General features: G+C 39.4%; 1 protein-coding gene across 1 annotated transcript in view; it reads right to left on the reverse strand.

Annotated features, from left to right (window-relative positions):
• ARHGAP15 (Rho GTPase activating protein 15) overlaps nucleotides 1-15,746 on the reverse strand; it is a 293,000-nt gene that overhangs the window by 155,696 nt on the left and 121,558 nt on the right. The gene's annotated exons all lie outside the window — the stretch shown is intronic.

Consider the following 15,746-nt stretch of genomic DNA (forward strand, 5'->3'; position numbering starts at 1 on the left):
TAGATTTACTGTATTTTGGAGGCTTAAGAAGGACACAACATAGTTCAGTCTTCCGTTCAGTAAATTCAGGCTTTATTAAAATGGGAGTATTCGGCGCTGCATAAACATTTGTGCTGTATGATATGCAAAAGAGATACTCCATTGCTAGCGAGACCAAAGCACAAATACATGTTGAAAGTTTCTTTGTCTGAACACGTTATTTTGATAATCATATATTATCAGTGTTTTATGAGCAAATCTGTAAAAACAGATCATAGCAGTGAGGGAAGAGAATTCATTTAAAATATACTTTCAGCAAGATATAGTTCAAGTCCTTTCCTTTCTTTCTTCAGACTAATCTTCAGAGCAACTAGACAGTTTCAAGAAGACTGCTACTGCTCTCTACAGTTTAAATGCATCCACTCCTTAATTACAGTCAGTAATTGACTTTGTTCTGCTCCATTCCAGTCATTCACAGGAAAGCAGTTCCAAAGGCTTTGGCTGGTAAATCCCATTTAATGTGCAGGTTTCCTAGCCCACTTTTATATATTACCTCCTTAGGATTTCTGATAAATGGTTCTTGGAAGGGATTGCTAAACCATATTTGCACTTTGAACAATCGAATTTTCAACACCCTTGGGAAAAGACATCAGTGAAGAATGCTAGCTTTGACTAAACCTTGTGATTGAACAATTTATGATCACAGCCCTAAATGATGTATAACTAACAACAAGCATAAATTGTTCAATATTAAGACATGCTAACGCGCCATCCCTGTATCAGGCATTGCTGAAATAAACAGGCTGGAGAAAAAATGAAAAGCAAATCTRGGAAAAAAATAAAATAAAATGAAGTTCTCTCCATGCAGAGCTGCCAGTCTCTGCTGTGCCAGGTCCTTTATTTAAATATTTCCTGAAATCCCTTTGCACATCATTTTTGCAAGGGCCACAGCCTGGAATTAACATTGCCTTGCTATGCAGAATTATGATGCTGGTGTCAACAATAAATAACAATTGACATTAACCCTCCTATTTGAAAGGGTTTGTCCTTCCAGTTGGCTACAGTGGAATCAGGATTCTCCCTTTCTTACCATCCTGGGGGAAAAAAATCACTTAAAAAGCTAGTTCCACTCATATGGTAGTATTCAATGAACTATATCATGGTCCTGCTTTATGCACGGATCACCTGAAAATATAGGCTAACCCCAGGTAAATGTGGGTTAAATTCAATATACTGCTAGGCTGCCAACACAGGGTGTAAAGGGTGGGGAGCTGGGGAGTACAAAACGTGCTTTTTAGGGGGATAAAATTTTCCTTGAGGCTTATTAAGGATTTCTCTTGCCAACTTATAAAGCTGCAAATGGAAAGGTGACCTGCTTTTGCACCGTTATGATACATCTAGGCTGTACTCAACAGGATCCTATGTTATTAAACAGAAAGAGAAGACTATCTCTAATTAATACCACTATGATTTTATAATATATAAACATGCCTTCTAAGGACCATTAGTCCCTAAAATTTCTGTGAACCATATTTTCCTTCCATGTGCTAAGTTTCACGGTTCATGCCAAGTAGGACACGTTAGGTGCCAAGCACGCCTGCATTCCTCCAGAACTCCCTAAAGCTTTAGAGATCATCGGGATCACCTTTTAAACCATGTCTCATGGACTCCTCCTTTTTCTATTATACCACTGCCAACAGAAAGCAGGAGATCAGAGACAGAGAAGTGAACAAGCCCAATTCCCAAGACCTTGTCTTTGTCCATAGTCRTCTTTGGGCTCACTTTGGGTCATGAGCATTACACTGAGAACAGCATCCTTCGTGGTATCCTCCACTTCTTCACCAACGAGGGCTTCTGTGGAGCCATTTGTTTCTCACATGTGTTTTGGTTGCACAACAGGGACGGAGGCAGCCTGAGCACTCCTACTGACAGGCACTCTACGGAGATGTGGGACAGCGGGAGAAAATCGTACAGCAAAACAAAAATACAAGCCCGGACTATTGATTCGCTCACTTCAAAGTCTACTTATGCATCTCTTGTGGCTACGACTATTATTTGCCGTGATGAACTATTTTCAGACAACGCCAAGCGCAAACCTTAAAACAGGAATGGAGGAATCCTACGGGGGAAGGAGAACCGCGGCACAAACCTCCACGGCCCCTTTTCTGCAATTACGGAGAAGGGAAGGAGCCGCTTGGAAAGCTACGTACGGCTCACGTAGGGCCACCAGGAACCACCACGCAGTTCTCATTTCAGCCAAACGCTCAAATAAGCCTTTGTTCTACTCCCTCTGACTGCGGGACTTTCTGAAATAACTGCTACACCGCTGGGGTAGGTTATATGAAGCTTTGCTTCACGACACTTCTGGACCATGGAAACCCTACACAGRCGCTAATCCACAGCGCAGAAAACCTACATTTTGATGTCACTTGGGACCTCCGCAGCCTGTGGTGAACACTAAGTGATTTAAACTTGGATTGACAGATACCTCTGCGTGCAGAAATTCAATAAAATGTGTTCCTCTTGTTGCACTGTGTATTGGGCTTGCTGCCCTTGATATATGTAGAAAGAAGAGGGGGGAAAAAAAAGGAAAAGGGAGTCGCTGGAGCATTTCTAGCTCAAAAGCTAACACTCCTTCCCCCTTCCCACCGCTCCCTTCATCTAACCTTGCTCTCCTACAAGTTTTCTGTCTGATCATGTTAATGATCCTGGTTCCCACAGTGAGGAGGATTCCAGGCGTTTTCTTTGATTTTCCTCAGCTGCTGTTGCACGAGGGGGTCCAGGTCCCCATTCCGCAAAGGCCACCCTCCACCTGCACGGCACCCACGTGGCTGCGAGGGAAAGGTGGCACGAGGGCCGTGGCTCCCGAGCACGGCACCCGTTTGTAACCCGGCATATATATATGTGCAGTGCAGGAGATCTGAATCTAAACACACAGGAGAGACTGTTAAAAATGCTATGATTTAACACTGCTGCTGAAAAAGAAACAGAAAGACTATGAATTTTTGTTCTTTCTCTCCATTTTTTAACATATAAATATATATATATATATAAAATATAGCTTGAGAATAAATGCATTCGATATAGACACTCACGTGTCCACACCCATAATGAAAGTACAATTAATTAACGGTGGGAGCCACTCTACTCCTTAGTGGTTTAATTAACCGACTTGAATTAAGCAGGGACAGAGATATGTAAGTTTTAAAAAACATGTCAAAAGTCAGACTGCGTTTCTGGAAGTTGATCTCAAATTCTTTCTCCCAGATAATCCAGCCTCTTGGACACGTTTACACTCAGTGAGCGAGCAGCAGAAAGGATAAATAAAATATCTCTCTACGCTGTACTGCAGGGTGCTGAAAGTCGGATTTTCAAGAAATGCAAATATAAGAAAACAAAAGGATCACTATTCAGCTGCATTATATCTATATTGCATCACATATCCATTATATGGTTCAGCCTATGGAGGTACTCATGGTTATGCTGATAGTTAAATTGCTTAAAGGACTCTAAGATGTTTATGACTAGCAAAGAAATCTCATTATCAAGCAGATTGTCTGTCTCATATTCCAGTCTGGCTTTTCCAATCGAACAGTCCTTTGGATGTAGAGCAAAGTTAACACTGTAGTGAGGGGAGGGGGGAGGAAATATCAGCTTGAAAGAAAAGGTCTTCAACCAACCTCTCCAAAAAAATGATATTTGTTAAAACATTTTGTGAGAAAGTATCTGCCTTGTGTTCCCAATGTTGCTAGATGTTAAGTAAATATATGCTGATTGCAAAAAAAGTTGCTTTGGCAACTCTCTTATTAAAATGCATTTGTAACCCCCATCTGTCATGAAAGTTTTGAAAAGTTTGTTTACTTTGGATAGCCGCCTTATCCAGGGTTACCCCAGCACACAATGATAGCAGTCTTCAGAAGCTGTGTGAGGAACAAGCCACTGGGGATCCATTTTTGTTTTAATTGGCACACACCACCCCTTTTCTGGTCTGTCAAAAAGATCAAGCTAATATGCATGGCGGGTGTTATATTCTCAGCTTTTGGGAGTAGTAAAGCTCCCTTTATTTAAGTAATTTAAATGATAGACTGCAAAAACTTTGCAAGTCAGAAAAATGTTTTATACTTTCTTTGGGAATATTTGTTTTAAGCAACAGAAAATGTTCTACATATCTAAAGATGTTGAACCTTATGTTATAATTACCCCGTTTCTTCTGACTCTGTAAAAATGACTGTGAAAACCAAGCATTGCAAAAAGGCAACAAATAGATCCCGCATTTTCACAACTTCCTCGGTATTAGCAATTGCAGGAGCGATTGCTGCCAGATGTTTACAAGATACGTCTTCAGTGTGTTACGGTATGACTGATTTGTTTGTCCTTTCTCWGGAAACCTTCGTGGGTTCATCATATTATATCAAAACAACCTGCTCCTATACGTAATTTGCTTTTTAAAGGAGATGATAACATAATGTATGGGGTAATATGCAAAGGGATCTGAAGAGGATTTAACACTCTGAAGTATGGGGTCAAACTTCCAAGAAAGAACAGTTTTTTAACACAATTGTGCTGCAATCTTTTTCTCCAGTCCTTAGGACAGAATTACTTAGCATAATGTAATAATGGAAAAAAAAAAAAAAAAAAAAAAGGAATTCTAGTTCTGTTCATAAAAAAATAATAAATACGAATCTGAGTGTGATGTTTCCCTTCTGCTGTGCAATGCTGTTGAATCACTCTAATATCAGGGAGGAGAGAAGCAGGTTTGCTCTTGGCATCATGAGGCAATTTTACCTTATATCAGACACACGGGAGCTCATGGTTTAAAATGATGAGGCCTAGACAAGTCAAAACTATTCCATGGTCAAAAGARGGAGCTCAGGCTAAATAGAGAGTCTAAATGTATGTTTTGGGTGGGAAAGAGATGTTTGGTGCTGCAGCTGTGGATACAGGTCATGCTTTTTTGAAGGATTCTACCTTTCCTCATCCCTTATTTGGTCATATCTTTTCCTTCTTGTGATGATAAAACACAAATTGTTGGAGGGAGGGGAAAGGAATGGAGGAGGAGATGTTTGCTGCTGCATATTCCAAGGAACATACTGGGAGAGAGCATCTCCCGCTAATCCGCCGTGCCAGTTTCCTCCCCTGTGTGAGACCTGCAGTCTGGCTCTGCAAACGGGACACTCCTGAAGACAAGGCTCCTAAACACATCTAACTAAAGAACAAGCAAAGTTAAACTTCCAGGCCTGTAGCAAAAGCAAGCATTTTATACCTCTCTTTTTCCTTCTCCCATGGGCAAGGCAGCTGCCATGTCCCAGCTGAGCCAGGCCAAATCCTTGATCCTTCAGGGCAGCCAGTGATGAGAGGTGGGTCAGAAAGAAGATCCATTGAGTGTCTTGTCCAAGCAAGGCCATAATTTGGGCTCAGAAACCTTAAAACACTACAGATCCTGCTCAGCCTGGGCCTGGATCATTGATAGAGGAGGCAGGTAACGGAGCCTGGCAGAGCAAGGAGAAGAGCCAAAACTGGCTCAAAGCAGAGTAGTGAGAGGGAGTAATTAAGACCAGCTTGTGCATAGTGGGAAACTGGGAACAAACAATTTTGCCCACAGATGAAGACAAGAGGCAATGTCTGAATACCTCCTGCAAGCTACTTTTCTCCTTGGGGTAGCATTTTACTGTGACTGTCTTTGCAATCTGAAGCCATATATTACCCAACTGCATACAGAGATATTGGCAATAGTTTCTTAGAGAAGTCCTGTGTTTCTTAGTTTTACCAGCCAGGAAAGAGCTAGTGATGAATGGTCCTCCTGTCCAATTTTATATGCACATTATCACACTTCGTGATATATGTGAGTGAGATTCAACATGATAAGTCCTTGCAAAAAAAACAAACAAAAATCAAAAGGAAAATGTATGTTCTACTTTCAGTATAGTCAAAGTTAAAATATATATGTTATATGAAAGATTTCATTCTGTTGACTCTTATTTTAGCCAGAACTTAATTCATTGGTAGCTGAGCATTTTACTGCTACATTATTTGCAGGCAGAAGCCAGTACCAGTTCTGAGTACTTCATTTGCTGACATGTCTCCTATTAATAAGTGCTGAGATTGCACAATAAGAAAAAGGGATGTTGCTATAAGCATCTTTATACTTATAGTAACGTATTTGGTATGATTATAAGTGTTTATAAAACATTCAAGAATTGTTCCTTGTCTACTTACACTAATGAGAACACCTGTTAGCTTTAGAGCTGCACAGACTTATTTGCATTGAATTCAGGTTTTTGCCTACTGTACATCACTTTTTGAAACAATTAGATGTTTACAGAGAAATACAGCTAAAAGAAGAACAGCAGCTTGAATGCCCTCCAGCCCAAGTCAATGCTAATCCTGGTTCGAGTGAAAAGCAGAAATTTGCAGAATTATAATACCGACACAAATTCAGTTAGCAGTGAACAAAGGTGTACCTGCAAATCCACTGATAGCAGATGTTACTTGTGGGGATTGATACCTGCTGTTGAATAAAGCATCTCTCAGAGATGAAACAGCACTACTGAATGGGATTTTTCATTCTTATATTTACCAGGCTCTCTTCATTTGAATCTTTCTTTCTCCCTCTCTGACTCAGAACTTGGCCATATACTGTCTATGCAAAGTGTGTGGTCATTTTTTTCCAAAATAGCTGTTTACATTATTTCATCAACTTGCCAAAAGCCAATACAACAACACAAGAATCCTCCTACTGCTCAAAATCCAAAACACCATCTCTGCCACTGAGTTTTTCTGGCCCGGGGCGAGGAGGCAGGAGGGCTCTTTCTGTAACAACAGGTCCACTGAATGGTAAGTGCAATATCCTGCTGTTCCCCAGCCATGCCAGCTATTGTTTAATAACAATGTACACATCAAAGTTGGTCCGTGATATGAACATATACTCTGCCAGCTGTGTCAAGTGCCCAAGTGTTGCAGGCAGGAAAATATAATGGTTATCATCTCCCCTTGCAAGCGGGGAGCGAACAATACACGCGTGGCATTTTTGCTTTTGCTCTTTCCATCTCTATTTGTACAAAAATATTAGGAAAAAATATCCTTTAAGAAAATAAACCTTTGCAACTACAGAAATGGAAAATATTTCCATGAAAGAGTTTTTATATAACATTTCAGTGACAATGATACTGCTTTTGCCTTCCATAAATGCATTGTTGTCACCCAGCTGAGCTCAGTAGTTTCTGAAGATTAAGAGCCTTGTAAGAAAAGTTTCAAAAATAATTCCTTACACAGAGTACTAGCAGTATTTAAATAATCATTAAGAATGTGGATATTTCAAGAACAGATCCTGAATGCTTTGTAGGACTATAAACATCTTCCTAAGCATTTCTGTGATTTGGAAGGTCAAGATATCTTGTATAATAAGCAGGATCGTAATRTAGATAGTATTGGAGAATATGTTTCAAACAAAGAATACCATCTCCTAATATCATTTTGCTGTTCTTGCAACCTACAAAATGCGCATGTGTAYATCTCAGTTTACTAGTGATTGTTTCAAATAATTTTTCAAGGATTACAGCTGTTTCTGTTTTCTTTTTTAGATRTTCTGGAATTGCAGTGACTGCACTGAAAAGCATCGGCCTTCAAATTTATATGTAACTCTAAGTAATAGCATAGTAATAGTTACTCAAAATGTTATTTAAGAATATCACATAATCAAAATCTCACATTATTATTTCACAGTAGGTGTCTAAGGACAGCTTTGTGGGAAAAGGGAACATAACTCCCTGAATTTCTTACACTAACTGAATGTAGTCTGCAAGCAATAGTGGGGTGAAGAACTGCTCGAACATCTGACTGTGTAGCTCACAAAAAGCTTACTTTGCACAGCAGTTGTGTCATGTTTTAGTTTTTAATAAATACATATGAGAATTAGAAAGATATAGTAAGAAATGCTACATCTTATATAGGTCTGCGTGACCGGCATGCACCAAACAGTGAAAAGCAAATAAAGTATTTAAAAAAGACGTATAATTTAAAAACTATATCCAAAGTTCCTAAATAATATAGACTTTTTCATATATTACGAGCACTCTGACATCTGTTAGTCAAGCCTTTGGCTACCACCCTGTATAGCACAACTGGAGAGTCTGGAGGGATGCGCCACAATGTGATGTGGCATGCAGAAAAATTGAAAAACTCCATTTTTCGGGACTACAAACCACATCTTCTAGTTTTAAATAGAGAGAATGATTGCAAAATATTTGGCCATCAAGACTGTGAAGATTGAGGTAGGATAATCAATAACGTTTGTGGTTGAATTACCCACTGATAACAAGTAATTTCCTGCTATTCGTGAGGGGAATTGGGAAGTGCTTTGGGGGAATTTGGCAGACTCTCTCCCTCTTTCCTAAATATGCTGCGTCTGAAAGGCTGATGTTCGTTTCTATTACAAGCTTTGGGATGATGCAATATATCTGAATGCAGGTTTGGGGTGACAGCTCTCTTGGGAACTTAGGGATCTAAATATAAGAGGAGCTAAAAATATGCAAAATTATCAGGCACAGAAATGGCTGGTATTTGGGTTTTTAGCCTGCACACCATAATCACAAGACCRTATTTACCCGGGGCCCGTAACACCATGGTTGTTACTCCACTTCTTGTCACTAATAAATGTACAGTACACATGACAGGAAAAATAAATAGAATGTTTTAAAACGCATTATGGCCTCCTTGTCCAAAGATGTCATCAGTGCAGTTCAATTCAAGCACTGTGCATGTGCCAGGAGACTTGTCCTCATCCTACACCAGGAACTCTGGATACAGAATGGCTATTAGCAGAGCACCTCTTTGCAGACCCCTAACTCTCCCTTTCCCTTGCTTTCCTGCCATGTTATTAGAGGTACCAGATATAGTCTCACTCTCATCAGTATCACTCTCATCAAAGTGAATGGTATCTGGCAACTAAAAAGCAACATCCCATTGGCACGATGGATTTTTAAGTGCCAGACAAAAGGGGAAGTCTTAAGGAAATTTGGAATTTTGGACTTTAGCTTTAGTGTGGTGTCACCGTGTACTACCATCCCACCCATGACCTAGGCCTCGCACTGTTCTGCTGCTAAAATAATTACAATATTACCAGATTATTGAGTCTGTTGAATGAAAACCAAGAAGTTAATTCCTAGTGATTTGGGGCACTTACACATTAAATGACTGCTGGAAGAGCTGACTGTCTCCCTATTACTCATGTCTATGAGTAGAGATGAGTGAGTTTGAACTATAAACAGCACCAATTACACCAACATTTCCAAAGACTTTCAAGAATAAGACTAAAAGCTTTTGTTTGTTTTGGAAAAACAGTGATCCACTATGCTAATAAGTCTAAAATTTGATTAAAAGAAAAGCTTTCAAAGCATAACCTGGCAATACAGCTTCTCATGTGCATTTCTTTCATCTCCTGCAGTACGGCAGCCCCGATTGAGCAAGGTACTTCACTAAGCAACATGACGCTTGCAGAGGACGAGCACTTGCGCTCTTCCCAGGCACAAAACGGAGATGAGCAAATCAGTCAGCAGCAAAAATAGCAGAAAAGTTCTATTTTTTCGCAGAGYGAATATTTCCAGGAACAAAAGATCTGATAGTGACAGTCGGAAAGAACGGTGTGTAGATGAACGCAGCAATCACAGGCAGCGAAGTTGACTATCACTTCCAAGCCTACCAGCAAAAGAAAGCCAGAAAAGCTTATTAGAGAAGCTGAAAAAAACCCTACTCCCCCACGCACTTATGAACAAACCCAAAGCTCTAACCTTTTGTACCTACTTGGAAAGCATGTTATTAGAAAAGGAATGTGATTTCCCTCGGCCTTTGCTTATATTGGTCAAAACACAACCAGATCAGCTTGAGGAACCGAGAAAAAAGCGTCGTGCTTTTTGTGGGAAATCACAACTCAGGTCTTCAGTTCTTGGGCCCTCAATCACCACCGTTCCCCATAAGCCACTCGCTCCCTTCCATGGACAAGTCAACTGGCTCTGCATCCCAGCCAAGCTCATAATAACCAGGAATGACGGTAGGGAGTCAATCACTCAGAGGACGACCTTGCAAAAAAATAAGCTACAAACTAAATATTGCTGGAACTTGAGTATTCAAACAGAAATAAAATTTCTGAGAGTTGTAGGTGTTTTGAAATTCAATTACACCATTTCATCTCCTATTGAAATGCAAACGCGCATAGATTGAAAGGCGGTGATGTAACGTACAGAAATACACCGTATCCAAATAAAATAGTAAGAGACACTGAAGTAGGCATACGTTTATCAGGAAAAAAAAAATAGAAGGAAAAAAAAAGCACTGGTATCTATATTACTCAGGAAAGCTGCCTGGATCAAAGAAGAAAGTAAGATCTCGGTTTCATGCTTAAATCTGAACGATAACTCCTTCCCACTTTTCACTGCTTTTGCTGCATGACAGTGTCAYTCCGCTCACTACGGGAATACGCGAGAGAAATTAGTAGCTGAGAAAACAAATTGCAATTAGTTCCTCTCTTTGACCTTGCCACRTTTGCTCCCCTTCCCATCTGAAACCCAGGAGCTGCATCATGTGCCTGGCCAAAAACCATCCGGAAAACTTGTGAATTTTCCCAATTATCCAACCTGCAGCACACGGATGCCCGGGAATTTTGTGCTGAGAACCTGTGAAAAGCAGTTGGGATCGCAGCTCCTCACCCTGCACCACGGTGCTGAGCGTGCCATGAGAGCSCCGGGAGCGGCCGGTTTCATCTTTCTGCTTTTCTCTTTCCTTACTTTGCTAAAGTTGTGGATTCCTTTGTTTAGCCTCAAGTGCATCTTTGTTTCTAGGTTTTTATCAATATAATGGGAGTTCAGCAGTGCCTCTTCAAATACTTTTTTTTTTTTTTTAATAATAAAACCCATGTTTATAAATGCCTTTCACTTCTGAAGTGAAAGCATTAATTTGCTCATCGCTATAGGAACATGAGAGAGGTTGAGGCAAATTCTCTAAGGCATTTGATTTGCCACAGGTCTGAAAATGTTATTTCTGTGCTTTAAGAACATCCCAAATAATGCTAGACAAAAGTGTTAGAAAATTAAACAAAGTTGGAAAGTCTGTGCAGAGCCACAGTTTGTCAAGGACTAGAGCCTTTGCTTGAGGTGCAAAAACTCACCAATTTTCATTTTACTAAATAAAATAAATAAAATAAACTCTTAAATCCACACAAGGACTTTCCAAAAAAAAAGTGTTTTGCACATATTTGCACATGTACMATACTGATTTTAAGTGAGTTAATAACCTTGCAAAACCAGGGAAAACCAACCAAGCAAAAAGTTGTTGGGAAATGACAAAATTCCAAGGTTCCAAATTTCAAGCAMTTCCCAATTTTCTCCAGGCTGGATTGCAATCAGAAGAGCATGGTGCATGGTGCTTAAATCAGGATTGCCTCCTCTACATTTTGTGGCAACAGGATGTTTCACGGCACCACAAAAACCTTAGAAACATTTAGAGGACTATCAAGCACCAACTTCATGGTCAGTATCGTTTTAAGTACAATCTAGCAGGCTGAAATTATTAAATTAAATTAAATTAAGGTAACAACAYTCAGGATCTTATTCAGGTAGCTTCATGCGCATTGTTTTGATTCTCATTTTCTACTAATAGAGGGAGTGCTTGGAATCCATAATTCATATAAGGATAAATGGAGAATTTTGGTGTTTTTCTTGCACTATAAGAAGCCTATTGTGAATGGCCCCGGGGCAACTTCCCCCAGCCAGGTAATTTTAAAAAGCAGCAAAGATAGGCAGATGCGTTATTTTCAACAAGGTCCCAAGGTGGCTTTCAATTAAGAAAAACAATTGACTGATGTTTCTCTGTTTGCTGCCAGGAAGCTCCGTGTAGTATTTCTAGAGCTTTTTCTCCACTCTACCCAACATGTGGGCTCAGTGTCAAGCTGTGAGTTTGTAAATCTTTTTCAGCACTTATCAGAGCTCAACATGAATTATGGTATTGCCAAATCTGCTTTATGCAGCTTTTTTTACACTAGAAGAAAATGTGCAATTTTATGGTCAGAAAGAAAAGTCTACCTACATTCAATGGGAAAATACGGTGAGTTAGGAGTGAACCCCAGAAAAGAAAAATCCCTCCCTGCGATGCTGTGCGTGGAAGATGCCTCCCAACTTTGGGAACTCCTGAGCTGCCAAGGTGCGTGCGCTASCCACTGATCCTCTCGCCCCCTTTATTACTAAGACAACGGATTTTATTAACTTAATACAGGTTTGAAAATCCCAGCTACTTTCACAGATGAACCTCCTTAAAACGCGTGCTAACCTTTAGCCGAGCAGCAACATATCCATCGTTCTCGTGGCAGAGCCCTTAGCGCGGAGCGTAAATCAGCCCTTTTGTGGAGGGCTAATAAACCTGGTGTGGCTGCGTGCACGCGGGGCTTAATACCATTATAATAATATTATATGGCAGGCAAAAATATAATGAAAATGATAATTTGCCAAAAAGATTTAAAAAACACTGAGGTGTTACCTATCAAAAGTTCTCCTTCTGTCTATGATACAGCACAGATTGCAATCGTGACAGTAAATCTGGTGCTATTGTTAATGCCATGGCACTTTGGTTTTTGGCTTGCTTCAGTCCAATCTGTGACATGCTTGTGAATATCTTTCTTCTGTTCTGTCTGTATGGCATATGGATTTCTGGGATACAACGTCAGACCTATCCACATAACAAGTGTTCAGAGCACCTTATCATTTTAAAAAGCCAATTACTCAAAAAGACAAATGTGAAATGTTTCACATTTAATGATGAGCAAATCTGCAAAACAAATGCAATTTTGCTTCATTTGAAAAAGTTTAGTTTAACTGTAAATATTGCAATGGAGTCCCTAGCAATACACACCATGGGTAGGGACAGGCTCATTTTATGCATATTGTACATCATCACTGTCACTTAAATCTGCAAGATTTTCCATGCTAAGTTGTTTTAAATAAATAGAAAGAAATGAGATACAAAAGACTGAAATATATGCTTCCGAGTAGACTGCAAAAATGTCACTGCTAACACTGAGCATTGGACACTTAAAAAAAAAATATTTTGAAAGTCTCACCCAAAAAAATGAAAACTGCATATGTCTATGGAGGTAAAGGTCAGTAATGAAACAATTAACAGCAAAAATACCAATCCATTTCTTAGAAATATTTGTCAATACATAAAGCATGTTTTGTACTGCACACAAGTGCTCAATTAATCCTGGATTAGTGATCGTATGTCGTATTACCAGACTGAAACGATGTCAGCTGAGGAACTTAAATGCACACAGGTTCAAAGCACGATTTCCTAAGGACTTCAGGAGTGCAGAAATTACTGCTTTTTGGTGCAGTACTATTAGAGCTCATGATTCAATGAGATACTTAAGAATTTGCATAATATATACGCTGTACCACAGAGGTCAGAAGGCAGTGCATTTATTTATTTATTTATTCATTCATTTATTTATCTATTTGAATAGGATCTCCTTATATATTTATACCCACGTGTGTGCAAAATAAATTTGCACACATATCCTGGCCACTCCTAAAGGCAATTTAATGATCGGTGCTATCTGACTTGCAGGTGCTGAGCGTCAGAGAAGAAATTGAAGCGAGTGCTGTGAATGCAGGAGCATATTGGGCTAAAAGCTGCTGACGTTACTAAGCCTCGGAGAACAGCRATATTAGAGGGAGTACTCGACTGAGGAAGGCAAATGGATTTATGTACAATATCTAAAATATACGTGTACCCTGTAAAGGGATTTTAACACTGAAGATTTTTGTGACGAATTTCATTAAAAGAGAAAAAAAAACTCTCTAAACTGTGAACATTGGTAACAAAATACTATATAACAGGGGAAACTGAATGCAGCTGGCACTGGTAATTTTAGAAGAAACTAATCTTGATATTTATAACATCGTGTAGCAAGCGGAACAGTTTTACCAGGCTTGGAATGCTAAAATACAAAAAAAAAAAGTTCACCTTTCAGCTAGTGTGCTTCACTTCTGCTCTGGAAATATCAGTCATCGGTTGTTGCAAGGCAAATATGAAGAAAGTTTATTATGCTCCATAGCCACCGAGATACCTTTTTGAAACTGCCTGTACAGGCATTGTATTTTATGTTAGATTTTTGTAATCCAGCTCAGAGACTTAATATATACAGCTGAAAAATCAGTTCATAAATTACATTCAGCAAGGCTGAATATATGCAGAGCTTTAGTGTTAGATAAGAACCTTATTTTAAATAAATTCCTTTTTTTTTAAAAAAAAAATATTTCTAAGCAGTTCTGATTTAGGGTTTGATGTTTTTTTACCTGTAGAATGGCAGTTGTAATGAACTAATAACAAACGTAAAAAAAGGGAGTATTTTACCCTTAATCCTAGAACCAGCTGCAAAAATAATTCCCCAAATATTTTTGCTATTGCTGCACAATAATAAGCGTAAGTGTACACATAAACCCAAAAGAGAATGCAATTTACTTTAGAATTTCATTATGACACTTAATTTTTACAATTTTGGGATTGTAAGGATAAAACAAACATTCATAAAGCAGCGTAGACCAAATCATTTCATAAATTGAGCCACGTAATGTGTTTAACTCCAAATGATTTACATCAGAGGTTAWTTTTTACCAGCATCTTTAATGTCCAGGAATATCTGAGGAAATAGGAATCTATGATTTTAAAATGTAAAACTTAAATAAATTGGGAGATCTTAATTTGCAGGGGACTGTGCAAATGTTTTGTCTGGTTTTATAGGATGTGTTTTTGTTTTCTGCTTCTGCCTTGCCCACCCACTCACCAACTTCAGCACCGAGTTTCCGATTTGAATGAAGTGAAAAGCTCAATGGGTATTTACCAAAGCAAACACATTTCTCCCACTTTCGCACAAATACCAAATTAAACCACGGGTTTCTCCTGCTTTCCACAAACGCCCATAGATCCACACCATCCACCTGGGGCTACSCAAGAGCCGGGCTGAGCCTCGCAGCAGGTCAGATCTGGGGTCTGAATTGCACAACTTGAAAGCGAGCAAATTTCTCTAGAGTTTTGGGAGCTGATGTCAAAATTTCACCCAACCCCGTTACTGCAAAAGCTGTTTATGCGCATTATCTTCCCCCGAATTACAAAAGGGAATGTCAGTAATAATCAAAACGAGTGTGCTGAATTAAAATCAGAAATAGCTATCGCCAGCAAACTGATCCGCACAAAAGTGTCGGCGTTCGATCTGCAGGCTGGGGGTTGTGTAACAGAATGAGGAGCTCAGGCAGAAAAAAACAGTGATCCACTCCGGTACTTTCACCCCGTTAATCTCCCATGTGCTTTGCACGGATTTCTTGCTATTTTATTTTTAACCTCCGCTACCTTGTGGGAAGCGGRCAATTCGGAGGATGCTCGGAAGCAAAGCTCCGATTTTACAGATGGATGTAAAGTACTGTTAAATGAGAGCTTTAAGAAGGACTTTTTCAATTTACTTTGAGCTTAATCTGAAGTGGTTTAATCACAGCTTGTACACATCTTCTTAAAAATTGTTATAAGCGGAGGGGGGGAAGTARTAATCATGTAGGAAATCATCGCGACAGATGCTGGTTCCCATGATCCCATTTACACTTTTAGCCTTCTTAATGCAACCCTATGTGGGCAGTACCTGTGTCGGGAAGGTGTCAGGTGGTCATTTGGGAAGGCAGAATAGGAGAGAATCAGCTCAGTGTTTTGAAAATGGCTCACTTCTTTTTTTTCTC

Source organism: Nothoprocta perdicaria, unplaced genomic scaffold, assembly GCF_003342845.1.
Source record: "Nothoprocta perdicaria isolate Ctin4 unplaced genomic scaffold, notPer1 scaffold_27, whole genome shotgun sequence".
NCBI lineage: Eukaryota > Metazoa > Chordata > Aves > Tinamiformes > Tinamidae > Nothoprocta > Nothoprocta perdicaria.